Raw genomic sequence first — 27,766 nt, 5'->3', positions numbered from 1 at the left:
TGGGAGAGAGAATTAATGGGGAATCACGCGCAGGGGGTTAACGCCCACACTCTTAAGCCCCCCTGCGTACGGCTAAGTTAAGTTCTGTGCACAGTTGCACTGGATGACATTTAATCCTGAAAGCAAAGTTATTTCTTTTGAGTTTGCACATTAACCCATACCAGTGGGAACTAACGGCGCTTGCGGTTAATTGTAGGCCACGTGCGGCTCCCGCATGTCACGCCCAGAACCCCAAAACAATGCCGGAGCGTCTTTAACCATGTGCGGTTCTTTTTAAACGCACGGGTTGAGAACCAGGAAACATAGCCGGCTCAAAACAGTACTCGTTTAGGCGTGAGGACGCTTCAACCTTATGAGCCCTATTCTGGTGTGAGAGTCAGGGGGGAACCAAGACACGGCAGGGGCCCCGCGTGGCTTACTCACTAACTTTCGTGTCCTGAAAAAAGGGACAATGTGCATGCATGAGTAAAATGGTGCTGTGTCGCTGTAATTCAGAGCTATAGGGAGCATTGCCTAATTCTTGCTCTTTTTGCAGCGATCGATCGCTTCTGATACCGACTGGACCTGGAGTGCGCAGGCAGGTGGCCAGCACTCAACCCAGAGCTAAGTGCCCAATTGTTTTTGTTTATTTGGAGTCACTCCCCAAATGGGTGTGGCAATGCATGGATGTATGTAATGTCATGATTTGGTTTTGAATGATTTTTTCCCTATGTTTCCCGTGTCCTATCCAATACTATTTCCTGCAACCTCAATCCGGTGTTCCTACTTCCCCGTACCCATCCAACCAGCGTTCCCTAACCCTCTTTCCCCGCTGGGGTTGCGGATGTCTGCGTAAGCTTTCGCTTGCAGGCGCCAAGACCTTGGAGGGGGTGGTTGGTTCGTGCCACTCCTGCGCCTGGACTCCTGGAGCCCTGATAGAGAGACATTGGATAAACAGAAGCATGTGCAACTTTATGTCCCGTGTTGGGATGTTGTGCACGAAATATGACAGCATTAATAACCAGCGAGAGTTCCAAGGGTTCCAGGGAAATGGCATTTTTTTTTACTTCCATTGGCAATGCTGTTGTGTTTGCCACTGTGCACAAAGCTTTGCAGACAATCCTGTAGAAATGTAAGATAACGGTTAATGTTCAGTGGAGAAAAATGTCAGGAGGAGAAGGAAACAGACAGTGAGCAAAAGACAGAATAAGAAGAAAAAAAAATGTATGAATGCACGTATATAATAAAAACACGACAAAAAGGAAAAACAATATACGTGTTTGTGGGGACTCCTCCTCGCATGATATAGCAAGAATTATCGAGCGCGAAGAGCATGAAGAGAAAAGAGCACCAGAACTCGGCAGGAAGATGACCAAGGCAATCAGCCCCAGCCCTCCTCCTGAAAAGGAGCTTAATAACTGAGAGGGCCCACCTGACAGAGGCCCAGCCAGCAGAGCGTAATACCAAGGCTGAGGACAGCTTCCTGGGTGCTCTTGCTGGCTAAGTGTTTCTCATTCCATGACACCTTGGATGCAGTGAAGTTAACTGCATCATTAGACAGCACAAAAGTGAGTACGGACCCCAGCCCTGCTCTGGACGATACCCAACCCCACCACATTTTTATTGTGCTGGTGTCTAAATAAGCACCCACTGAAACGATACAGCATCCTCTCATCCTTATAGGCCACCACAGTTGCTTTTACACACCATCCTAAAGACACAATCTCCACCCCTTTATTTCATCACCCCCACCACTCCTAACACCCTCTCAACTCCCCCATAGTGTATAGCACAGTAATGCTGTGCAATCCGCGGTACTGTGAGGATTCCACGTGGCATATCCGGTTGTTTTTAGGGTGGCAGCTATATCATTGCCACTCAGGAGGCAAAGAAATTGGGCAATGTGGTTACTGGTTGTGGTGTGTAAACAAAGACTGTGAGAGAAGGTTTGTTTGTACACATAAATGTAGGAGGCTATGGTGAAAGTGTGCAAGGTAAGGGGCATGCATCATGTTTGTATGCATGGACTGAATGCACTTGCATAACATTGCTACTGTACATTCCCTGCTGCTTTTGTGGGATACATTTTCTGACATTTGTATTACATGCATTACATTGGAAGACCATAATCTGAAATGTATAAAGTACGTGGCAGCCATGATGTTGTTATGCATGCACTGTGTGCATTCTGTCATATGATGTTCTATGGTACTTTCTGCCATTTGTATTGCGCATACATACAAGTGTGTGAAGGAGCACCGAGGAAAGGGACACAGAACGGAGGCCATACAGAGATATTGATTCCTCTAGGCCAGCTGACATTGACCGTGTGGAAGTGAATAGGAAGAAATACATGCACCTACGGCCGGTGCTGGCAAGTGGAAGGATAAGTGTTGGCATAAAGTGATGTATGCACTGTTAGGGTTCTAGAAAGCAGTCCGCAAGTGCGGGAGTTGGCTGAAAGGTAGTGCAAGGGTGTAAGTGTAGGGAGGGAGGTGGAATGGGACACTGATAGGAAGGGTAAGAAACCAGTGCACAATACCTTTTAGCCAGGAAGTCAGCAGGGGACAGGAGGGGAAAAAGAAGAAGTACATGGAAAGGTTTGTAGGTGATTTGGGAGCCTACCATTATTCTCCTCAATGTGCAGGGAGACAGAGAGTGTGTTGTACGGGTAGGTTGCAGCAGAAGAAAGACATGTACCATCATCTGATTGCGTGTACAAGCAACTGACCCGGATGGCGTAGGAGGCTGATGAGGGAAAAGTTGGAGCAAGCACATATGTCAGAAGTGAGAGTGGAAGGTATTGAGGTCCCAGGGACCAGATGACATTCTGCATAATGCACAGGGCTTTTATTTTATTGTTTGCTGTTAGTGGGAGGTAGGGCACACATTTTACTAAAGCAGAGATAGGATATCTGCCGTGCAGGTGAAGGACAAGTTGTGCACTCTTTTATGCATGAGTTGGTGAGGACAGAAATTGGAGGTGGCCAAGTTTGAAAAGAGCCTGTGGCAACAGTGTAGCGTACAAAGCACTACACCCGTTCAGACACTGACCTTTCGGGAAAGTGGCTGTAGGTTGCTAAAATACATCCAGTGGTGCATTTAGTGCCTTATTTTTACGAGTTATGTAGTAGGTGGGTTAGTGGGGAACACATTTGGTATCAATGTGGGAAGGCAAGAATAAAGTTACTGATTAGCTAATAGAGTGTATCATATGGGTAAATTAAAACATTGGAAGCATATACCAACAAATTGCCACTTCATGGTGGCAGATGGGAGGAACATTAGTATCCCTTCTAAAGATGTAGTGGACGCTTATAAGCAGATATCGTGCGCACGGGTACTTCTAACAGAGTTGTCCACACACTGCTAAAAAAATGTCCATCAGTTTCTTTTGTGGTGATGGGTGCTTATGTGCATGAATGTGCATGTATAATTACTGCAATGTTTCACTGAAGTTTTTACTGGAAGTGCTTCCCAATAACAGCACACATGCAGCCTAATATTGTAACGGTACATATGAACTTTTGTGGGGAAGTGACATTGTAGATGCTGACGTCTTGGAGGCCATTGGTGAATGTGTGTGTCAGTACTTACAAATAACTAATCAGGGCGTGTTGGGAAGAGGATAGTGGAAAGAGAAGACGGATTGTTAATGAATTGTTGGGGTGCGGCTCTAACGGTACTTTGCGAGGAGCACATGCTATATTCTGTGCCTTAGACATGTTGGCCAATGGAAAAGCGATTGTTGCAATTGTCCAATAAGGTGCTTACATTGTGCGACATAGGAGAAGGCGGACATATTTTGTTTCACTCCTGTGTGTAATGAGGTGAGCAGAGATGGTGAAACGCAAAGATTTCATAGTGGGTGATCGCTTTGTGCTCGGTCTGCTCCAGTATGCCGTTGAAAGAGGCCTTAATAGCAATTTGAATTTGGAAGAAGTGGAGACTTTGTTGTGCAGTGTTCCTGTCCATAGTTTCCACCATTTGGTTGAAGAATGTCGACGAGTGGCCACTTGTGCAAGCTTGTGAAAGTTTGTACCTTCAAAAGAAAAAGATGATGAAAGAAGTGAAGCACATTTTTGCCACTGCGAAGGTGAATTTCTCATGTATACCACGAAGTCCAGTATATAACTATTCTAATGAATGCTGTCGGCAGCCAGAGGTGGGACGGCGTCTTATTAACAGAAGTATGTGCAACTTTTTGCGTGCTGCTGGGGTGTATTCCTATAAGATTGAGAACTTTGGTGATCGATATCTGCACCTTCCCAATGGAAATAGCATTTCATTGTCGCACAGTGGCAATGACATTTGGTTTTGGAATCTACAGACTGCAGTGAAGACACTGTTGTAAGAATGTGAGGCACGGAACAACAAATAAAAACCATCGTAAAAGTTCCAAAAAGGAGTTGTTACTGTGGAAGTTGTTAAAAAAAATGCTTATTTTAAAAGTCACCACTACAAAGGACATCCCCTACCTTGGTCCCTCCACATCTGCAAAAAATCGCAGACATTGCCACAGTTGCAGGGTTGTAAGTGGAACATAAGCTGATTTTGCAAATGCACATATTCTGTTTGGGATTGTGGAGGACACAGGATTGCGCAATAAGCTTTACGGGTGTGCAATGCATACCTAGAATGTGCTATATGATATATTTGTTCACCTTAATACAGAGGATGAGCTTATGGCTGTGTGTTGTTCACGCCACAGCGTATGCTCTGTGGGTGATTTGCGCATACATTACTTGATAGTGAATGAAAAAGTGTGACCGATCAGAGTTGTGTATCACGTGGGTTTGTATGCATATGGAGCACCTACAATGAAGTGATTGCTTTTGGTTTCTTTGTGTGAGACTTTGGTGACGCTAGATCCAGACAACATTATTGTTGTTCAATGTGTAGGGAGAAATGTACACCATGTAACACAATGTTTAGTGACGTTTGTGCTGAGGGAGGTAGTAAGGCAGGCAATGATTCTGTTTCCAATCTCCTGCATAATTTAGTTTCCCAATATGCAGCCACCCATGTAGGGATGTTATTTTTCATTTGGTGCAGAAATGGAGAAAGCGCAGTATATTTTGAAGAAGTGTGTTTGTGTCTTTTTACAACTTGTGCCATTGTCCTACTATACAAATATGAATCTATCTTTTGCCAGCATGAGCATTTTTCCCCCACAAATAGCGTTATTTTTCCTATTACTGTATTTTGCTTTTGTGCCCGCTGTACACTCATTGATTTGGGCCCTTTTTGGAAGTAAACAAAAAATGTTTCTCGTTGCTGTTGCACACTTCCGCCCTTGAAAATGCACTGCAACAGGCAAAACTATCTCTTTCATGAGGTACCTATTTCTACCTATTTCCACTGCAGTGTTTTCCACACTACCACCGTTCCCTCTATTTAGCAAACAATTGTGTGGCAGGTATACGATGCACGTTGCACTTACTCCCTTCAGTGCCACTTATTTTGTGACACTCTAAAAGGAGCTTTTTGTGATAATCACATACACATACGTTAAGATACAGGTGAGCTATTACAAACATAGCATCGTTTCTAAATACAGTATGCTAAAGCCAAGTTATGTTTACAGTGCCATAATAAAACCTCTGAAATTCACTAAGAAAAAACGTTGTTGAAGGGACGTTATGGTTAAGTTGCACTACTACAAATCTTTTGCCTTTCCTGAAAAAACTATACTAAAGCAACATTCTGCTTACAGTGCCCTACTAAAAAACTATGAAATTCACTAACAAAAAATGTTGTTTAAAAGGACGTTATGGTTAAGTTGCTCTACTAAACACGTTTTGGCTTTACTGCAAAAATGACCCTAACACAATGGTATGGTAAAGTGCCCTACTAAAAACCTATGAAATTCAATGGAAAAACATTGCTACAGGGACGTTATGGTTAAAGGTAAAACCTAAATCCCCCAAAAATGGCCAAGTTATGGTACGGTACGCAGCCATAGCTTGCGTTATCACTGTGCACAATGTGCACAGCAAGGACTAACACCCATGACATGAAAGATGACATCACAAATGTCATTGATGACATCACTGTAAAATAATGTCCCTGTAGCAAAGGATTTCTAGAGATCATTTTCGTGCCTCGTGAAAGATGGTGTCTGATGTGTCATAAAATGGAGTCTCCGAGCTTCAATAAGGCTTGGTTATATGTTTTCCTTTTGTTAGTAGTTAGTAGTTAGAGGGCAATTAGTACAGACTACACATAGGAGAGAGGGGGACATCTCCCCCCTCCATCATAAGCAAGATCCGTCCATGCAGGAATGGTAAGAGGGGCAGGAAAGACCACCTCTCTCCCAACATTCCCCCCTTTTGTTACTCCTAAAGTAATGAATACCCCCCAGTAGGTCTGCATTCCTCTGCCCTTTTTACTGCTTCGTCCCAGGCAGTAGTACTTTTTATTGTCATCCAGACTTGGCACACATTTCTTAAACTTTCCCCACACTGTGTGTACTCTGTAGGAGTGTATGTCATGTAAATACAATCCCTGTCCCAATCTAGATCAACCCACACCTCCTTATAGTTTTCTAGATCTTGGGGTTGTTTGATGGTTGTGTGATATAAATGATCGACCATGTCCCCTGTGTTATATATCACCTCCATGCAATACTTGGGCTCATCACTTTCTCCAGTTTGTACTTTGGCTTCCCTAGTATCATGAGGAATCTTCCCATTACTATTTTGGTTGCCTATAGTCACCATCATCATCGCACTACTCAGAATCACTTCTGCACAGCATCAGACTCCTAACTGACACACACAGAAGATCAGCAGAAGGAAGACGATGATGGGGACCAGTAGCTCCATTGCACTGCCAAGCCATGATGGTACCCAGTCGAACGCCATGCTGAACCAGTTCATGTACTGCAACAATTACATGTGAAAGTATCTCGATATCAGCATCTGAAGAAGGTATGAAAGTGCAACATGCACTCCTGATTTTTCGGCAAATACTGCCATCCATTGCTGTGAGAAGATCTAGGACATAGTGGTTTTGCATAGTCATCCATCCCAGTGTTCTTCGTTCTACTTTGATGACATTGAATCCTTCCTCTGTATCAGTGGCCAGTTGGATCAGCTCCCAGCGTATTATCTGGCGCCACTTGGCGTTTGCTTGTGCTTGGATGCTGGGAATAAGTGATGCAAAAAATGTCTCGGCTGAGTTGAAAAGTTTGTACTCATCCAGGATCTGTGCCAAGAGGTCAGAAGATTCTTTAGAGAGGTAGTTGGAAGCTTTATTTTTGTGCGACACCTGGTCTTCCAGTTTGTCTTCTGATAGTATGTCATAGATGGGGGGGCTCTTCATTCATGGTTTTGGGTGCCTGTTGTCATTGGTTGGGCACCCCTTTCCCCCTTGACGTGCTTCTCCGGAATCACCAGCAGTCCTGAGTGCAATGTTGCCAGAGCACAGTAGCCCCTCCATGATGACAGGAGGTGCAGGTATGCTTGTTTGCCACACACCAGTAAAGGTCCATCAAAGCAGCAGTTCCTTTTCACAAGTCAGGGATGATGAAGGTTCTGTTGCAGCGTGTGTTTGAACCCATGTGTACTCTTCCTTCCCCCTGGAAACAAAGTTCATACTTTTCTTCATGCTGGATCTTGATTGGTTTTTCGATGGCTGTGACCCATGTCAGCTTTATGACGTGTTGGGACCAAATCTGTGCGCACGTGTCTTCCATCCATTGCAGCCTTTCAACTGATAGGGCATGTAGCGCTTCTGCATTACTGTTGCATCTTACCATTTATTGTTAGCAAACATTTTCCCTTTTATTGCTAGTAACGGCTCCTTAAAACATGTTGTACCTTCAGGTTTCTTTTTGCATATCTTCTCATCAAGAGGAAGTAGTTATAGTTTTACTGTGTGTGCCTGGACGCTGCTCCTGATTCTACATAGAGTGAGATGAATGAGACTTTGGGCTTCCACTAGGGGGGATTCTTGTGGCACCAAAACCTTACATGTCCCTGACGCATGAGGTACAAGTGAACACACATAACAGCTACCATTTGTGGCCTGTCTCCCTGTGGCACTCATGTCAGAGTACCACTTATTAGAATGGTTTGGCTGGTGAAGGTCCTTTACCTTGTCTAACCCCAACCCATGATATGGATCGCATTTGTGTTGCTGTATTTGTCTCTTTCGTCTCTGTGTCAATTTATCTTTACATCAGCAAATTACCTTCTGTACCATTTGTTATTAATGCTGGAGGGGCTGCGTATACTCACATTATTTAGGCTATAAACTACCCCTATCCATGTTTACATTAGTGTCACTACTAAGTTGCCAGTATTGGGAACTTGGGAGAGCATTTGGCATTTGTATTTGTTTATGATTTGTATCGCGCACCAAACCCTGAGGTAACTGGGTGCTGGAAAACCTAGCATGTTACAGGCAGAAAACATAGGTACATACATATTTACATATAGGATAAACACAGTAATGGTGGAAGGGTCGACCTAGGTTACAATTTACATATTGGTCAGACCTTCAAAATAAGTACAAATTTACACAATAATAATGAGAAGGTCGACTTAGGTTACATATTAGTCTGACCATTTAGGCAGGTACAGGTAAGATGAGGAGCAACAGGGTTTATCAAACAGACAATGGGCTGCGATGCAGGATCACTGTGATGCAGGATCATTTAGACTCAGTGGTTTGTGGGCTTATCAGTGAGCTAGAGTTTGACGCTGCTTTTGAAGGCATTGAAGGATGGTTCTAGTCTGATGGAAGAGGGTAGGGAGTTCCAGAGGTTGGCCGCTTGAACAGGGAAGCTTGCTCCTTCTGTGGTTTTGAGGTTGAATCTAGGGACTGTGAGACGGTGAGTGTGGATGATCTTGTATAGCGGGTGGCGTGATGTAGGGAGAAATTGTCTGAGAGGAATTTTGGATAGAGCTCGGACTCTAGCTTAAATCAAGCAACTGGTAGGGGATAGGTAAGACTTACAGGCATTAATTAGCTTATTAGTGTAGGCTGTTGAGGAGGCGATGGCACACACTTGTTTTTTAGAGATAAAGTGGAGTCGAGGTAGACGCTGAGCGTCTTTATTTCTTTTGCAACTTTGAATGTATTACCATCAATGATGAATGACGAGTATTGTGGGTCAAGTTTGTTCAGGCGAGCTTGGGTGCCTACGATCAGGAGCTTTGTTTTTTTGTCATGAAGGCATAGGTTGTGTGTTGCCATACATGCCTGCATTTCCAAATAGATGTTGTTAATTAGTTTGGTGGTGTTGGCGTAGTGTCCTGACAAGGTGATGAGGACCCGGGTGTCATCAGCATAGTTTGTGTAGATGACACCCATGTAATCAAGGTGGTCGAAGAGGAGCTTTATAAAGATATTGTAAAGAGTTGGGGATGTACAGGATCCCTGGGTAACCCCACAGAGAATGGGGATAGGCTCTGCCGAGGCAGAGGGAGAGAAGACTCTAGTGGTGCGGTTGGAGAGGAAAGATTTAATCCAAGCGGAAGAGTTGGTAGGAAAGGCTGCAACGGAAGTTAAGTGATCAGTGAGCATCTGGTGGTCACCCAGATCAAATGCGGCAGAGAGGTCTAGCAAGAGGAGCAGGGCCAACTTGCCTTCGTCTCTCATCTCTTCAATCTGTATTTTCAGATCCAGGAGGGCGGTCTTGGTGCTGTGCCTGGGTCAAAAGCCTGATTGGCGTAAACCAAGTAGGTTGTTGTCCTCCAGGTGCTTCTGGATTTGTAAGTAGGCAACTCTGTCCAGAATGTTTAAGAGAAAGGGGACGGTGGTGATAGGTCTGTAGTTTGTCGGTGTGTTCGGGTCTAGATTGGGCTTTTTTAGGAGAGGCATGACCCATGCCTCCTTGAGGTTTTTTGGGACGAGATTAGTCTTAAAGAAGGCATTTATCATAGTGGCGATAAAAGGAGATAGTTCCTTGGCACAGTACTTAATAACGGGGGCTGGACAAGTGTCTCCTTGGTATCTTGAAGGCTTAAGGCCTTTGATGATGTTTTCCACTTTGCTGGGTGTGGCCATAGCGAATGAGAATGGCAGGCATTGAGGGAGTTGAGGTTTAGGAGGGGCATTGTTTGATGAACTGTTTGCGAGGCTGTTCTTTTTTCGCTTCTATTTTAGTTTGGAGGGAGGCTATTTTGTCAGCTAGTACTCGTTGAATTTTGGAACAACATGCAGCTTCTTTTGTGCATTCTGAAGAGGGTGGTGCTGGGGATTCTAGTTCCCTTAGTATAGTGAAAAGCTCCTTAGTCTTGGATTTGGTGTTAAGTATTCTGGTGTTATAGATTTCCTTTTTGGTAGAGAGAATGGCTGTTTTGTAGGTGCTAGCTGCCTTGGAACACAGAACATTATTGTGATTGGAGGGAGCTTTACACCAGTTGGAGTCTGCTGTTCTTTTTAGGTTTCTCTGTGCCTTAAGTTCTGGGGTAAACCAGTTGTTGAGGTCGGCAGCAGCTTTGTTTTTTTTAGTTTAACAGGGGCGATAATGTCCAAAGCAGAATTCAATGTTGTATTGTAAAGATCGACCAATTTAGTGGGATCTAGAATTTTGTAGTTGGTATCGTCCAGTGTGTTGTTGATAAGTGGAGATAGATTGGGTAGTGTTATATCACAGGAGTTCCTGGATGGTGAGGGGGGATTAATAGCAGGGCTGGGTGGAGCAGATCCCTGAATAGAGAAGGTTATAGTTGTGGTCTGTCCAAGCAATTGGTTCGTTCTGAAGAATGTTCATGGAGCAGTTCAAGTCAGACAGCCATTCTAGGGTACGACCCATAGCATGGGTGGGCTCAAACATTTGATGCTTGAAGTCAAGTTGGGATAGGGATTTTTCAAGAGAGATAGCGTTGGCATTGCTTGGGTCCTGGAACCCAAGGTTGAGGTCTCTAAGGAATATGATGCAGGAACCTCGTTTTGTGTTGGTGGAGAGGAGGCTTGTGATGTCTTCCTCGAAGGAAGAGATGGGCTCTGGGGGTCGGTAGACTAGATGTAGGAGGATTCTGGGGGTCGGTAGACTAGATGTAGGAGGATTGTTTGAGTGTCTGTTAGTGGGATTTTAGCAGAGGGAAGTTCAGCAGATGGTAGGGTGATGCTGACATGACAGTGGGAGAGAGTATACAAAATGTCAACATGTGAGGTAGGATTTTTGGTTGTCTGTGAATCACTTTGTAGCAATGTAAACATATTTGGTGTAGACAAATCATCATTTAGTACATAGGTTACTTTTTTGCTGTCATTAATCACTACCAGCCCAGGTTGTGGAACTGCCTTTGTGTGATTGTTGTATAAAGTAGTGAGGTTTGATGATGTGTTATGCTCCCATATCAGTTTTACACCATCCTATATTAGTTTTCGCCCTTCTTGTATTGCTTCCCCCCTTCTTTTATATCACCAACTATAAAAGAAACACTCCAGCACATTCCTAAACATAGCAATATTATTGACAATACTATGGCCGTGAAGTAAATGCCCCAGTCATACGAATATGCCCTAGTGGCACTTATGTTATTCCTACTGCTATCTAACAGAGCTCTAGTAGTAGTCAGTGGCCTTGTCTCTGCCATTGTAGCACCTACAAAATGGGAAAAATGGGTTAAACATACTTTCAGTTTATTAAAAGATGAGAGGAGTAAAGGGATAGATGGAACATCATAGAAATAAAGTTTATAGAGAAAGAGAGAGAAAGAGAGAGAGAGAGATTGTCTTTTACATCATACATACATCTATACATATATGACTCATTTAAATACATATTTCTCTGAAATAGTGCTTTGCTTTTGTACTTATATTTCCCTAGTATTGTGCTTCCTCTCCCAATGCCTCTTAAGGCACTGCTATATTGTGTTCATTTTCTTGTGCTGTTTCTGCAGTTACAATGTCATGAGCCTTTCTGACAACTGATAGATGAATCCAATATTTCAGGCCCTTCACCTTTACTGCTAAAGGTGTAGAATACACTACTTCATACGCGCTATGAAATCTTGGAGAATTCTATCTCCTTACAAAGCTGCGAACATAAACCAGTTCCCCATGCATTAAAGGTTGTGTTGGGCTGTCTGCTGAGGCAGTGGACGTATCTGTTTTACTCTCACTGGTGAAGGGTGGGGCTGTTGGTTTAGCAATTGTTTATACTGCTCTTGTGAGCTGCATGAGGTACTCTTTGAATTCTTCACCTAACACTTTTGCAATTCTACGTGCAAAAGACATCCTTCTTACTGGGGATAATGGTGGTTGCATACGTCTACCAGTTACTATCTCATGAGGGGACAAGTGGTGGTCCTTACTAGGTTGTGTGCGCAGCTGGAATAAGGCCAGTGGAAGGCAATAGATCCAGTTCTTTTTTAGGGTGTGGCATAGTGTGGACAACCTACTTTTGAGGAGTCTGTTTATCTTCTCAACCACCCCATTCACTTGTGTGTGGTAAATTGTACACATTTTATGTTTTATTCCCAATAATGTTATCACTTCCTTGAAGACGTCATTCACAAAATGTGTATCATTGTCGGAGCGCATGACATTGCATATGCCCCACCGTGGGAACACTTCTCTCACTGTGCCCTGCCTCCACCCAGCATGAAAAGGGACAAACCACTACTATCAAGTATCTGGCCCCATTGCACTTCTCTCCCATGTTTGCATAATCGATATGCAGTTCACAGAAAAGTCTGATGCGGCGGGGCAGTGTTCCTCGCAGTGTCCTGAGAGTCATTCCTGAATTAAATGTTTTGCATGGGACGCATTCAATAGTAAATTTAGTAAGGTATTCTTGGAGGTTTGAGACAAACCAATCCTCCTAAATGTCTGCAGCTATGTTTTGTTTTGAGGTGTGGGCAGGAGAGTGTAATTGTTGGAATGCTATTTGCAATAATTCTGCTGGCATTACTACCTTTCCCGTTGTGTCCTGCCTCCATAGCAGATCTATGGGTGACTGTGTGCATCCCTGTTTTGTCCAGAATTCTTGTTCTAACAGTGGTGCCTCCTTTTGGAGTTCTATAATTTCTGCAATTGGAAGTGCATTATATCACTCTTACTTGGGCTCTTCCACTCTACCCTTTGTAGTTGGTTGTTTCTGGAAGTACGCTGCTTGTTTTGTAGCAGCATCTGCCTTAGTGTTCCCTAGTGAGATTTCATCACTACTGTTTGTGTGGGCGTGGCATTTTACGAGTGCTACTACTGATGGCTCTGCAAGTGCTTCGATCAATTCATTCAATAATTAAGCATGTTGTACTGAGGACGAATCTGCCCTTCTGAATCCCCTTCTTCTCCATCTAGATAATCCAGCATGTACTGTGGTGGTTACATATGCTGAATCAGAATATATTGTTACTCCACACCCCTTTGCTGCATGAGGGCTTCTATTAGTGCTACCAATTCCGCTGCGTTTGCTGAATAATTCATGGGTAAACAATTCTGTACCAATATTTCATATTCTCCTTCCTCCAACCTTACGACTGCTGCACCAACATGTTTTTCATCAGTTTCTGGCCAAATGGATTCTGATCCATCTACAAAGTACATTACCCCCTCACTCAATGACTTTTCATTTTCTTTGGGAATGTCGTCCCCTTCTCCCTCATAAGTAGCACAATCATGGTTCTGCATGTCCTCTACCGTGCATGGCTCTGTGAGGAATGTGGCTGGGTTTACCATTTTGCAGCGTATCACATGGATGTTTGGGCTTGAGATGTTCAAGTATGGCAAACAAGGAGTGTTCCACAAACAATGTGATGGAGAATCCCATCACAATTGTGGAGCTTTTTTCAATGGTGAAGGCAGCAGCTGCAAGAGCTTGTTCATAAGGGAAATGGCCCTGCATTACTGAGTCAAGAGTACCGCTGTAGTAGACTAGTGGCTTGTGGCCCAAGGATGTTGTTTGTGTCAGTACTGCAGTCATTAATGTTCCATTTGAATGTGAGAACAGGACGAATTCTCATTCTTAATCAGGTGTGGCTAGGACAGGGGATATGCATATCAGTTCTTTTAATGTTGTGAAAGCAGTGTGCATTTCTGGTGTCCATGTTATTGCTGTGTTCTCTTTCTGTGCTTCTTTTAATCCTTGTAATAGGGGACGTGTGTAGGAGGCATAGTTTAAAAAACATGCCCTGCAGTAGTTACATATGCTGAGGAACTTTTGCATGTCTTTTACTGTGTGGGGTCTGGCTGCTGTCTGCACCGTTGCTGCTCTTGCAGGTATTCTTCTCTTACCATCTTTTGAGATCAATTGGCCTAGGTACAAGAACTCTGCTTGGCAATATTAAAGTTTATTCTTATCTCACTTATACCCCTTGTGGGCCAGTAAGGTAAGCAAAGTGACAGAGTCCCACCTGCATGTTTCTTCCCCCTCACTACATACTAGGAGGTCATCTACGTATTGAATGATGGTGCTTTGAACATCAATATTGCCTAGGTCTTCAAGTAATATTCTGTTGAAAATGCTTAGGCTTTCGCAATACCCTTGGGGCAGCCAGCAGTGCTCGTACCTTTTTCCCCCTAGAGTGAAAGCTGTTAGATATTGGCACTGTGGTTCAAGAGGTACTGAGAAAAAGGCATTTTTCAGGTCTACCACTGTGAAGTGCGTGGCCTGCTTTGGGATACTATACAAAATGCATGCCAGGTTTGGATCAAGAGGTAACTCCTTTTGGACAATGTCATTAAGTGGGCAAAGGATTTGCACCATACGCCACAACCCCCCTTTCGCTTTTTTAATCAGATAAATCGCAGTATTGCATGGGGAGTTTGAAGGGACAATAATGCCCTGTTGTAGAAGTGCGGGTATTGTGTCTTGTATTCCCTCATCTGCTTGTCTTGATAGGGGGTACTGTCTGACCCTGGGTAATACGGCCCCTGGTTTAAACTTTATTTTTATTGGGGTTACTTCCTTCAATAACCCTACATCGTGGGGGTTCATAGTCCATATATTTGGCTGTTCTAGCTGCAAATCCATATCACAAAAAATGGTGGTGCACTGACAATGGCCATTAGGGGGTTTGTCACTCATTTGTTTTGTATCATTATGTCACAAGACATGCATATTTCCATTATTATTACCCTCTAAGTGTCATTGTCAGTGAACAGCTCTTCATAAGTTAATTCAAGCAGTGGTATGTTTGGGTCAATACACAGTACTGTTCGCCATTCGCAACCATGCGTGTCCAGGCCAATTGTGACAATTTTCTGAAACCTGTACCCCTTGCAGATCGAGAGACAAGACAGTGGCAGGCAAAATCTCAGGGTGTCTACTGGGTGGAAAACAAAATCAGAGGGCACTCTCCAATCTTTACTTGTGATCTTTGACACCATTCTTGCTAGTACCTGTATGCCATAAATGAACATGTCTGGATTTGTTGGTACCCCTCGAATGGCTGCTTCATTTGCTGATGTTTGCATGAGTAATATCGCTCGTATGGAGCACATACTTGTGGTGGAGCATACTATCTCTCTATCTGTAAATGCTATGGTCACGTTAACCTTACTGAGTAAATTTCGTCCCAGTAAATTCACAGGTGCATACTCATAATAATGTAGGGGTGCTTGTACCATTCTTCCTCGAATTTTAACATCTAGATCTTCTGTGTAAGGAACTGTGACCACAGCCCCAAAGAATCCTTCCGTCTTGAGATTTTTGCCAGATAACGGGAAAATCACACTCGCATAGACATGATTTATCTGCCCCCGAGTCCACCATAAAGATGAACTGTTTGTTTCCTATCTCTTACCCCACCAGTGGTTTCTCGTCTAGGCGCAAGGTTTTTGATAGGATGGGACATGCATGTGCTGTCTGTGGGCTGTCCTAATCTGGGTGGGTGTTTGTCCCAGGGCAAGAAAAAACATTTTCACTTAATACACATGTTCCTTGATAAGGGGCCGGTGCGCCGTTGGCCGAAGTGATGAATGGATTTGCATGTGTATGTGCCATTTGGTTCTGACCAGTAGGGCGGGATTGCAAGCAGTGCGGGGGGTGCTGAAGTGTGTTGTACCCCGGTATAGGTCTGCTCTCAGGGTGCCCATCTGGTTCGTAATTTCCTATGGTTAGGCCATACGGGCTACCCGGGTGTGGGTGGCCATATTGTTTTTTGTTGTTGTACCACTGGTTATTTTGATAGTTGGCCACAGGCCGGATACGACATTCCCGTGCAAAATGCCCCCACCTCCCGCACAACCAATATGGTCCAGGTTTCCCCCCATTGGTCCTTGTCCTCCATATCCATATCCACCCCCTCATTGCCCTCAGTACCCACCTCTCCGTCTTGCAGGCCTTCCTTACCTTTGGGGTCTGACATGTTGTTCTTCTCCACGCCACTGTTCCTGGCCATTATCTGCCCATGCTGCAGCCATCCTAGCCTGTATAGCAACCAACACCTCCCTTTCCTCCTCTTGTTGCTATGGCGGCGGCACTGTAGTTATTGCTGTGACCTTCACCAACTTACTCTGCATAAGCTTCGCTACATCCGTTAATCTCCTCTGAGCTATTTCTTTTTCTCTCTCTTTGATCCTCCTACAATGGTGTACTATGATGCTTTGTATCTCTTGCCACCCTTTGGCTTCTATCCCGGGTATTTTATCAAGGGCCTTCTGTACCTCCTTCGGGAGGCCTTTCTCTTAATGATGAAGTAGAATAGGGAGGTGGATTGATCTGACGCCATGCCTGTCTCCGCGCGCCACGTCTCCCGCATCTGGAGAATAAACTGCACCGCATCTTCCTCGTCCCCCATGGTTCATTGCATTACATAGTGTAAATCTGTGGTGTCAGGGAAGGTCCTACGCAGTGCATCCTAAACTTGTACCCTTACATTGTGGAAGGATGCCCCGTCATGCATGCCATTCCCCGTGGTTACTCCCAGAAACCCTGCCTTCCCCCACACTGTATGTGCTTGATCTCCTACTGCTGATATCAAAAGGCTTTTAATATCTCCAATCGCTAATGACACTCTTGCTGTATTCTTTTCGAATGCATATATCCAGTTCCCTGCACGCCCTGAAAGTGGTGGAAGTGCTTTGAGGAGATTGTTCTTGTCCTTCAGTGCCCAAGGTACATACTGGTGTTGTCCTGCTCATTTGTGGATGAGGGGCATCTGTAGTTTTGATCTCACCCTCCCCTTACTTACCTTTCTTTTTTGCCAATGTTATTCTCCCTAGCCTGTTTCGAAGCCTTCCCTCCCGAACTTCTTCTACTTCTGTTACTTGCAGAGTTGTCCGCTGAATCTGCTGTGTCTCTTCTACTGCCCCTTTGTCGGACTCCACAAAGTCGCTCCAACATTCCTCCTCCCTCTCTGAAGCTATTGTATCATGTCTCATGCTTTCTATCTCACCTTCTCGTTCTACGTTTTAATTGTGGAGCTATCTATTCAAAAAGGAAATCCCTGGATTTCCATTCATCTTCTGGCAATACAGAGGTACTCTTTACTGGAGGTTGTAACGGCGGTTGCCCTCCCCCAGGTAGAGGTAGTGTTGTTTCGCAAAGAGTACGCAATCGGGCCAATTCTGCCTGAGTGGATGTTAATACAATTTCTAGATCTCGGGTGGTGGGCCCTCGGGTAACAGGGGTATATTTGTTGGAGCGTATGAGGCGGCGGTGCGTTAACTGGTGTGGCTGGTGCTCTACCCCCTGGCATATACACTGGGTCAGCATACGCCTCTGCGGGTCTTGTTAGCAATGGGTATATTTTCTTTGGTTCTTCACTCTCTTTCTCCTTACCTTCTACTTTCCCATTTGGCACTACCGGGAGCTCTGCCTCCTTTTCCTTGTTATTTATAGGGGGTGTTTCCTCGAACATCCTCCACAAATCTAGCACTACTGGTCTGTTTTGGAGCTATTTCCCCGTGCATTTTGCCATTGAGTAAGTGGCTACATAGTCAAATATCACTCTGTTAAAAGACCCCTCTTCCAGCCAGGTATGAGGTGACCCCTCCCATTTTAGTTCCGTTACCCATTGCCCATGATATTTCTTTATTCTGTCACTGTACAAGGGGAAGTGCCTACAAATATGTGAGAGTGGTGTGTCTAATCCCATATTTGCGAAAGGACCTTTTCTTCCCACCCTAGCTCCTCTTTACCATCAAACTACAACCTCTGGTGTATCAATCATAGTTTTTCATGTTTTACTTGAAAACATTACTTATGCATTGTCATGACAGGCACATGAAATATAAATCATTGAACTTTTGAAGAGGAAAAAACAATGAATATAATGACAATACCAAACATAGGACATAAAACCTTAAAATATTCCCGTGTGCTCTTAATCCCCTTTTCATTTAATCCTAGTTTCCTTTCTTCCACTCTCAACACTCACATCACCTATGGCATTGTTCAAGAACTTGACTGTGACTTAATATTTTGTGCCGTTCCTAACCTTGGCAACCAGTGCTAACCGAGATGCGTCTTCCTGACACTTGTTTCCAAAAGATCGGTTGAAGTGGTTTTTCATTTGAAAGATGTCTCTTCTCACTATATTTGCTGCTTTAGCAAGATGAATAGCATTAGTATCTGCATCGTATCCTCATGCTTTCCTCAGTGCAGATCCAATATATTTATTAAATATAATCATCACATGACGGATTTGCTTATGTGCTTCGATGTCAGGAAAGTGAGCAAGCATCCTGTTTTTCAGTTTCATAGAATGTATGCATCCTGAAAGATCGACGGCCAAGTTGTTTCATTCTCATGCTGTACAGATAGCGCAGGTCAACAAGTTTAAATATGGGTGCAATTTCATTGTCCGTTAGAGGATCTTCGATGTATGATATAAGTTCTGCAAATGCAATAACATGGTTAATTTGGTCCATCTTGGTCTCTTGTTTTGTTTTTTGTATCTCTTGCTCTATTACATATTAATACAAGGCAATGGAAATGGTAAATGGCATCTTGTGAAGTAAGATGGCCTGCACTCAGTTGCAAGCAGGAGCTTGCCTTCTAGTTTAAGGGCACAGTACACATGTGAGTATCAACACAGAATGTACATGTTGTACACAATGATCTTCTAGCTGGGGCAGGCATGCCAAAAAAAGAATATTTGTTTTGTATTCACTGAACTTTTTTCTTGAACACTCTGATGGATTAATCTTGTGGAACTATCATCATTATCTGCTGGTGATATCTGCCTTTTCTCTGCTCTTTTCAGTTTTGTTTTGTTGAATTGCAATATACATGATTCATGAAAAAGAGCTTTACTTTGTACCAATGTTTCCTTAATACCTCCACCTTCATCTAGATGTGACAGATTAATTGTTCTTGGTAAACAACCAACACAACTAAACCCAACCAGCAGATCAGATATTGTCTTATAGTCGGCTCCCTTTGTATTGTGTTGAGTTTCTGATGGACAGCGAAGAACCTCCAAATTAACAGCCTATGTAGTTTCTCCTTATTTTAGTCCTCTTTTTCTTCTTCTTAAATTATCATACAAACTCCTTCATCTGTGAATAAAAAAAATGATAATAATATCACACTGCTCTTTTTTTACACCCTTGTTTTGTGCATGAATTTTATTGAATTATTGGATGTTTTGCACATATATGTATACCAGCAATTCAGAGAAATAACATGTAGTATGGAGGTAACAGCATCAAATAACATATGAAAGAGCAGATTAACAATTTTCCAAGGCCGCCATTTTGAATGTACCTTTAGTGGGAAAACCTGGAATGGCCTCATAGCCAAATTAAAACCTTTCCATATGTACTATATGTGCCCCATGTTTAATGCTCATATCATCAATAGCACCATTCTTCCGAATATTTCACCTGTCTGCTGTACTAAATTGCTCTTTCTCAAACAAAAGTTACTTATGTCAAACGTTTCCAAGCCACAGAACTAATATTCCACCTGATGAGATCTACAAAGAAAAGGTCATATCGAAAGACCCTGCAGCCCAAGTGTGCTCATTTGTATACCTTAATATCAAGAGCAACGCATTTAGTTAATGTTTATAAAATGATGATTTAAACGTGGGTATGGCAATCAGAACAAAATATAAAAGCAAAGAGAATGCTGATGATCTAAAGACTGAAAAGTGATTCATTTCACCATGCTCTTTGATTTGGAGATTTGCGATATGTGATAAACCTGATGGTGTTCTCCCACCTACTCCCCCGGGATCCTCAAGTTAGGTGTCCAGGGAAGGGCCATCGCTTTTGGATCCCAACCCTGCGGGTGGACAAGCGAGGAAGGATCACTTGAGTGGAGGGTCACGGGGGATTGGAGGGGAACATCTGAGGGTGAGACATGGTACTCCTCCTTTTCCCATTCAACCTCAAAACCCTTTCCCTCAGTTTTCATGGGGTATTTTCAAACCCATCTGCCCCTGCCCATTTCCAACAAATACTGAGACGAGGAAGAGGCAACAAGGAGCAGTGAAGATTTCCCATAAGGATAACATGGGGAGTGTAATGGAAACCGGCTGTAGAAAGAACTTAAGTTGTCCCATTGATAGAGTCAGGAACTTACTATTTATCACTGACACCTGACTCACTTGACTGTTTTCACAACTATAAAGGCTGTGGTTCTGCACAGCTGAGAGAGCGAGTTGAGGACGTTGTCTGGACCAGAGAAGCGAAGGAGCAGAGAGCAGCAGGATCTATGATCCAGAGGAGAGTGGCACATCAAGATGCTGGCACAGCGTTGGTGAGGGGCTGCAGTGTGGCTGGGGAGCCGTGTCTTCAGAGAGCCAGAGCTGAGCACCCGGCAGGCTGCAATTGGCAGTCGGAACATTGTTCATTGCCTTTGAACCTGTGCCGGCACCAAGGGTATCTGAAGGACAGGTGGTGAGATCCTGACCTCAGGACCACACAACCAGAAGGGGCCACTTGTAAACACGCTGCTGCACAAGTAAGTCTTGTGAGAGAGGGAGAGACTTGGGAACATGCGGCTGACTGAAGCAGAGCGTAGGAAAAGACTGCATAAAGCAGAGCGGAAAAGAGAAAAGAAATGAAAGAAGCTAGTAAAGCAATACAGAATGAAAGAAGAGTGATAACATACAGGTTAAGTAAGAGAAATCAAGAAAAGTAGAACGCAAAAGCGGCGTAAAGTGCAATAACTGAAATATAGAGGGTGCAAGTGACCCACACAGTCGAAAGTGTGCAAGTGTGCACGGGACAGATTGAAAAGGTATCAGTGGGCATGAAAAGATAAAGAGAGTGGAAGTGTGCATGAAAGAAGTGAAAGAAGGTGCCAGTGGGCAAAGAAAGAAGGCAAGAAAACAGAGGAGAACCAGAAGGGTGTGTCGAAAGCCACTGATGGCAAAAGGTTAAGAGAAAGAAGAGCAGGAAATTAAAGAGACGACTTAAAGCTCAGAGTGGCCACACCTAGCAGGAGCAGAGAACCTGGCGTTTTCAAAAGCATCTGATGCTACCCCTCGACAGAATTGTACACCCTGACAAGATGAGCTTGTGTTGTGAAACTCAAAAGAGTCCTAAGCTTGGGGAAAAGGAACCCTAAGAGATCTATCAAAGTGGAAGTTCATGTTACTGAAAGAATTGAACCCTGTGACATTTAAAGAAGAACATTGCTTTTTGGTTATATTTTAAACTTAGAAGAACTAAAGTTTGGGGAAGGGAACCCAGGGCAATAAAGAAAATGGGCCTCAAAACAAGTTTGCCGGTACAGTAACAATGGTACCAGTAAGCTTGCCGGTACTGTTTTTACCGTACCAGCAAACTACGAGTTCTGCTCATGGGTGCCATTTCACCTGCCAGGTTTGTCCTGGCGGGCAGACCGGCACCCATGAGCAGAGCGTGTCGGATGCACTTTCACCATCCTGAATGGTGCCGGTGCATCTGGCCTCCCCATTCCCATTGAGCCCTATAGGACTCAATGGGAATGGGAAGCCTTTTTATCTGGGAATGACCCGGTAATTGGCCATTCCCGGGCGCAGGAAAAAAAATCGCAAGTTCGGAGGCAGCCTGCCGGTTTTACCGACAAGGCTACCGCAGAACTTGTAATGAGACCCAATGGGGCTTACCTGCACTGTAGTTTCTGGACCGGCAAAGTACAACTCTGCAGGCCGGGTGGGTGCCCTCCCGGTGGGTGCCCTCCCACCCAGCAGGTCTGACCTGCTAGGTAGACCGGCACACACCCACAGAGTTTCCGCTGCCAGTGTTTTCGTGGTCCCAATTTCCATAGAGTCCTACGGGACTCTATATGAATGGGGAACAGCATTTTACTGGCGCCTGACTTTCTGGCCGCAGGGGTTGTAATACCCCAGTGTTACCGGCAAGTCAGGCGCCAGTAACTGTTTACGGGTCTGGCGGCTACCTGCCAGTTCTACTGGCATGGTTACTGCTGGACCCATAATGAGGCCCAATGACATTGTTTGAAACATGGAAAAGGTTTTATGAGCAGTCCCTTTTTGATTCAACTCATTTTTTTTAAGCTGACCATCCTACACCTGGTGAGAAGACCACCTGATACCAACCCCGGTTTACTATTTTTGTTGAACCAAAAGTTTCTGCTTTAGAAAGACTTCTTAACACATTTTTGTTTAAGAATGAGGTTTAGACAAATACAGACTTTTATTGTGGACTCTCAGACATTGACAGCCCACCAGTGAAGGAAACCATCCCTTTAGTGTAAGGGTCAGTTATGCATTACACCAACCCAGGAACTTTTGTAAATAAAGGTTTTTTAAATGAATATATTTGAGTCTGTGTCTCTCTTGATATCATGCCTGTCTCACAGATAATACCTTAACATTCTGCCTGGTTGTTGGCAGCAAGCATCATGGAGGACACATTTTAAATTGAAGAGGAAACATTAACTTTTGCAATGCAAGAAAGAACAAAATATTATATAATTGGACTTGAGTTTTTGGAGCTGTGGGGTATTGGAAGCTACATCAAACTAAAATCAATGATGTGATTTTTTTATTGAGCTTTCCAAGTGTTTGTGTTGGAGTGAAGAAAATACATTTTTATATGCATTGCTTGAATTAGTGTATTCCACATTTGCATGGAGATAAGTGGTTTCGTAAATGTCTAGGTACCATGTTTAGCTCTGTCATCTACTCGCGCCACAAACAGGGGTTTTGTTTTGCAGCTGTGTCAGCTTATGTCAAGAGTAGGGACATGTTATATGATTTACTACCGTCAGTTTGACCTTAGCTTGATTCCACTGCATTATCACCTGAAACTCATTAAATTATCAGTTACTAAATCTAGCAAAGTATTGGTCGAACAAATTCTTCAAATCACAATTAACTAATTTAGAACACCTATAGGTGCTCATTGTGTGAATTGGGAGAAGTATTTAATCAGCCACCAGAGGCAGTTCCCTCAATAATAGTCCTGTGATTACCCCCAGACTCTCCCAGACTCCCAGATTGCATGTTTTTGGAGATAGACCCGTTCTTTATGTGGGCAACACAAATGTATACCCACACATGTAAAGTGATATGAACAACTGCAAAAGTCAAAATGCATGTCGTTAAACACTCTGTTTAGTCCCATGTGTGCATTTAAAAGTAGCTCTGGGGATATACTCACATCCACAATCACAATTTCCATAATTCACATTTAATTATTTAAAAGAGATACCCGCACCTATAGATGCATTGTTTTATCTACAGTTATGTCTCGCAACTTTGTCCATCTGAAAGAGACAAAGACAAATAGAGCTCTCAGACATCATGTTGCAGATAAAGGAACCATGCACATGTTTTGCACAAAGGCAGACAGCATCATCGAATTCAGTAACTGAAAATGTAATCAGTGACGGAGCAATAGAAAAGTATTGCAATACTTTTGTACTGATGCACTTTGATCTATTGTGAACCCACATGTGTGATTTTTTGATTGCCATGTGATTCTTTTCTTGCACAGTTGCATTGCTGTGCGCTGCAGTGTAGATATGGAATGCCAGTTCATACATGTCCAGCTTGTTTGTGGCAGTGTGAAGTGTAACACCATTTTATTTAGGTGTTTGGCAAAAACTGGTGTGCTGATGCCTGTCAAGCTAGCACTGTGCGTTTCCCCTTAAGTGAGGCATTGCTGCTGTGAAATAATATAGTTGTATAATCTGATAAAATGGAGAGACCAAGATTGTTATCATTACCCAAACATTACTCTTTGCTATGGAATCATTCCATTATTGCATCCTGTTTAAGCTATCCATTGTACATTGCTGAAGTAGACACTATCCACATTATTAGACTGCCACTTTGTATGCATTTGCAATTTGCATTTAGAATAACACACTGTCCTATCTGAAATACCATGTAGAGCCATTTAGAATGACACATGTTATGTTTTGTAGTTACATGTACACATGCATGCATTGTATAGACAACACGCATTGAGTGTGCACTTAGAATATGTTTGCATTAGATAGCGCTTGCCACTGCGAGAGAAGTTGTAAATGCTAGAAAGCATTTAGCTGGCATTATAAAGCCATTTCTGGATGGAGACACAGAGGAGCGCTGCGGAGTGTGGAAAGATTTATAGGAGTTAACAGTGTACAAGTATTCATAAAAATTTGCCTGGCAGAGACAGATAACACGGCCCTTGTCTGAGTGGAGAGTGAAGGAGGCCTAATCAACATGGCTTGTGTGCCACGCAGACAGAAAAGGGGAGGGCTGCGCCACATGGAGAATGGGAGAGAAGTGCTTTTTGCAGGGAGAGCCTTGCACACAGACACGGAAAAAGTGAAGCCAACAGTGGAGTGAATTGAGGAATTGATGCTAGATGGTGTATTGCAGGCAGACAGAAGAAGGAGATACGATGTCCAATGTCACATTGACACAGAACATGCAGTGACCAGAACACAAAGTAAAGAACATGCAACACAGACTTTCAGGCATTGTAGAAATGCTGACAGAGAAAGAGACATTCTTAGCTTAGAGAACGAAGCAACCATAGGGATTTCTATACGTCATGGAATAGTATAACCAGGGGAGAGGGCAGTTGCTGGCTCTAGTTGGTGGAGTTTTTAGATATTGATGGAGTTCGATGAGAGAGAGGCGTTTTGGTGTGACAGTAATGCAGCCTTGGCAGACCAGCTTGGGAATGATCGAGAGCTTGGCAAAGGCTTGAGGCAGTCCGAGTGACCTGATTTTGAGACCTGGCCCTGGCAACTGACTGACTGACTGCAGAGTAGCGGGAGAGGAGAGACCTGACCCTGGCAAACAGAGCTGGAGACAAAGGGAAGTAAATGGGAAGTATTGTTCATGGCCTAAACTGATTGATTAGAACAGACACTCATAAAAAGAGCTTTGGGTTTGGGAAAGGGGAAATCAGACAGGGATTGTCTTATAGAGTGAGTGTGAAGTATGGTGTGGAATGGAGAAGAATGCTGATGTGACACTTGTCATATTTATATTGCATTAGACACTGATACCTTGCATTAGAAGCCTGTAAGGCTTATAGTTACCCACTGCATGGTAGATTTGCACCAGAAGCATAAAAGGTGCAAATTAGGTATTTGCAATAGTTTTAGTATTGTTTGCATCATGCTTGTTATGCATAAATAAATGTATTCTATTGTTATAATTGAATCAATTTTTGTGTTTTCTTTGTGTCTTATGTTATTGTGTTCATAGGAGTATGATAGGTGTATGTTGTTAGAAGTAATCTAGGAGTAACACAGTGCACATATGCACTGAGATACGAAAGCAGCGGGGGTATAGTGATCCACACCCCCCATAGGAGATTGGCTAGGGTTGGCTAGAGTTGTATAAGACCGGTGCATGGTTGCCCAGGGGGGCTAGACCGTGATAGGATTTGTTTTAGGACTAACATAGTCTCTACCATCAGATCGCGACCCAATTTCCATATAAAACACGTTGTTTCTCTGAAATGTAATGGTGTGTGCAATACCCATCCAAGGTTATGCCTGCATGCAGGTGATAACACTGTATATGTACAGATGCGTGTCTGAGTTTGCGTGTGTTTGTGTTTTTAGTATTGGCAGCAGTGGGGATGGCCTCAGTGTATGTTCTGGGTCTGATTATGTCTATAAATGTCACTGTTTGGTATTCTTTGAAAGGTGTTTTTGCTTGTGTTCATGTTTTATGTGGCTTGCATTATGCAAATTGCAAATGAGTTGTGCAGAAGTGCATACACATATATAATTTGTGCACTTTGGGCCTGGTTTACAAAAGCGTTTTTGAATGGGAAAGCCCTCAAAAATGCTTTGCAAATCAGGGGTTTGCACATGAAATTGAACAACATATATATATATTGAGCTTGATTGCAAAACGTGCAAGTGTTTTTTGTTAAATATCCCTTCGTGCATTTTTTCGTCCTTACCAGGCGTAAATTGCACATACCAAACTGCTATCATTTTCCCTCCTCTGTGACTCACGCCATAGCATGATGAGGGGCCTAGTTCTGAGATTAAATAAATGGCATTGATAATGATCCAACAATATGGGATTTAGTAGATGTCTGATGGATCTCAGCGGAAACCTGTTGCATGCCAATAGAGTGTACAATCTGTACAATGGATCCATCTTTTATTGAATGTACTCTTGCATTCGTCATGCAAGGCAAACTTATATTTTGCATATGTAATGCATTTTAAATCACATTGTGAGATGAAAATTGTCACTGGCTGTAGAAAATCACTGAGCAAAAGGAAAATGCATGAAAGCCTAACACTGTGCTATTAATATGATTTCCAAATCGTCTTGGTTGAATGACCCTTGATTGTCCTGCTGGATCTGTGTGTAAAATAACATGCACACTTTTTTTAATTCTAAGAGGAATTGTGTAAATTATAAATGCTTCAATATGTTCATTTAAACCAAACAATGCTCCATAATTATTTCCACCCCTTCACAATACCAAAGAAGTGACTCTTCCATGCCTGTGGTCAGATTATTTAACATATGCACCTGTGCTAAAAAGTGAGAAAATGCTTTGATAATATAAAATGGAGCAAACAGATTTTGTCACAATCCATTTTATCTACAAACCTTTGCACTAGGGCACACCTTTATCAGCTTGTTTTTTGTTGCATACAATACAGCAAAAGGTGTATACTATGTTTCTTTTCAAGTTACGCAGCAAACATAGAAAATAAAACAGTCTGCTCCACATTTCTCCAAGCGAATTTATTTTTATATAATATCGACTGGGGTTAAGCCTGTTTGCTCCATTCTCCATTCTCTATTATCAAAACAGCAACATTGGTGCTAAATGTATTTGCCCTGCTTTTTTCACAGGTGCAAATCTTTGATAATCTTGCCCCTGCAGTGCAGAGAGTGTGAATTCAGCAACACATGTTACTCACACCTGATCGAGAAATTAAGCTGAGCAAGTAAATGATCTGGCTAGTTTGTGAGACATGGGTGCCATGTATCCCTTACAAAAAACAAAATAACCGCTGGAAGTGCGAACAATAGAGCAGCATTTGCCACAAATGCATTGCTGAATGCCATAATAGAGGAAACAACACACCTGCAATGTGGGATTACCTTGAAAAATCATTCACAGGCCTTGCACACAGTACTTGTAATAAATGTGGGACGTGCTTTCACTTCATTAAATTCCAATTAGTCAATTAAGTGGGTTTAAGTTCAATGGACTAGAGTTGGAATTAACCCTTTAAAATGGCAGGCATGGATTGAATGTTAAACGGTCTTAAAACCCTTGTTGACACCTCTTTAAACCAAATGCATTCTTTTTTGTTCCTAAGCATCTTCTTAAATATCCAACCAAACACTCTCTTATGGTTAATTTTGGAACTCTCATTATGTTTTTTCTAAATCAGCTAACAACCTCCGGGTCATCAGGAGATGAGTTTAGGTTTTCCCAGATACATTTCTGAGATTGCCAAGACTTCTTGTTTTGGGTTGGAGCAATC

This window comes from Ambystoma mexicanum, chromosome 1q (assembly GCF_040938575.1).
Source record: "Ambystoma mexicanum isolate Mex_15411 chromosome 1q, UKY_AmexF1_1, whole genome shotgun sequence".
Classification (NCBI taxonomy): Eukaryota; Metazoa; Chordata; class Amphibia; order Caudata; family Ambystomatidae; genus Ambystoma; species Ambystoma mexicanum.
Note: the sequence above shows the minus strand (reverse complement) of the source record.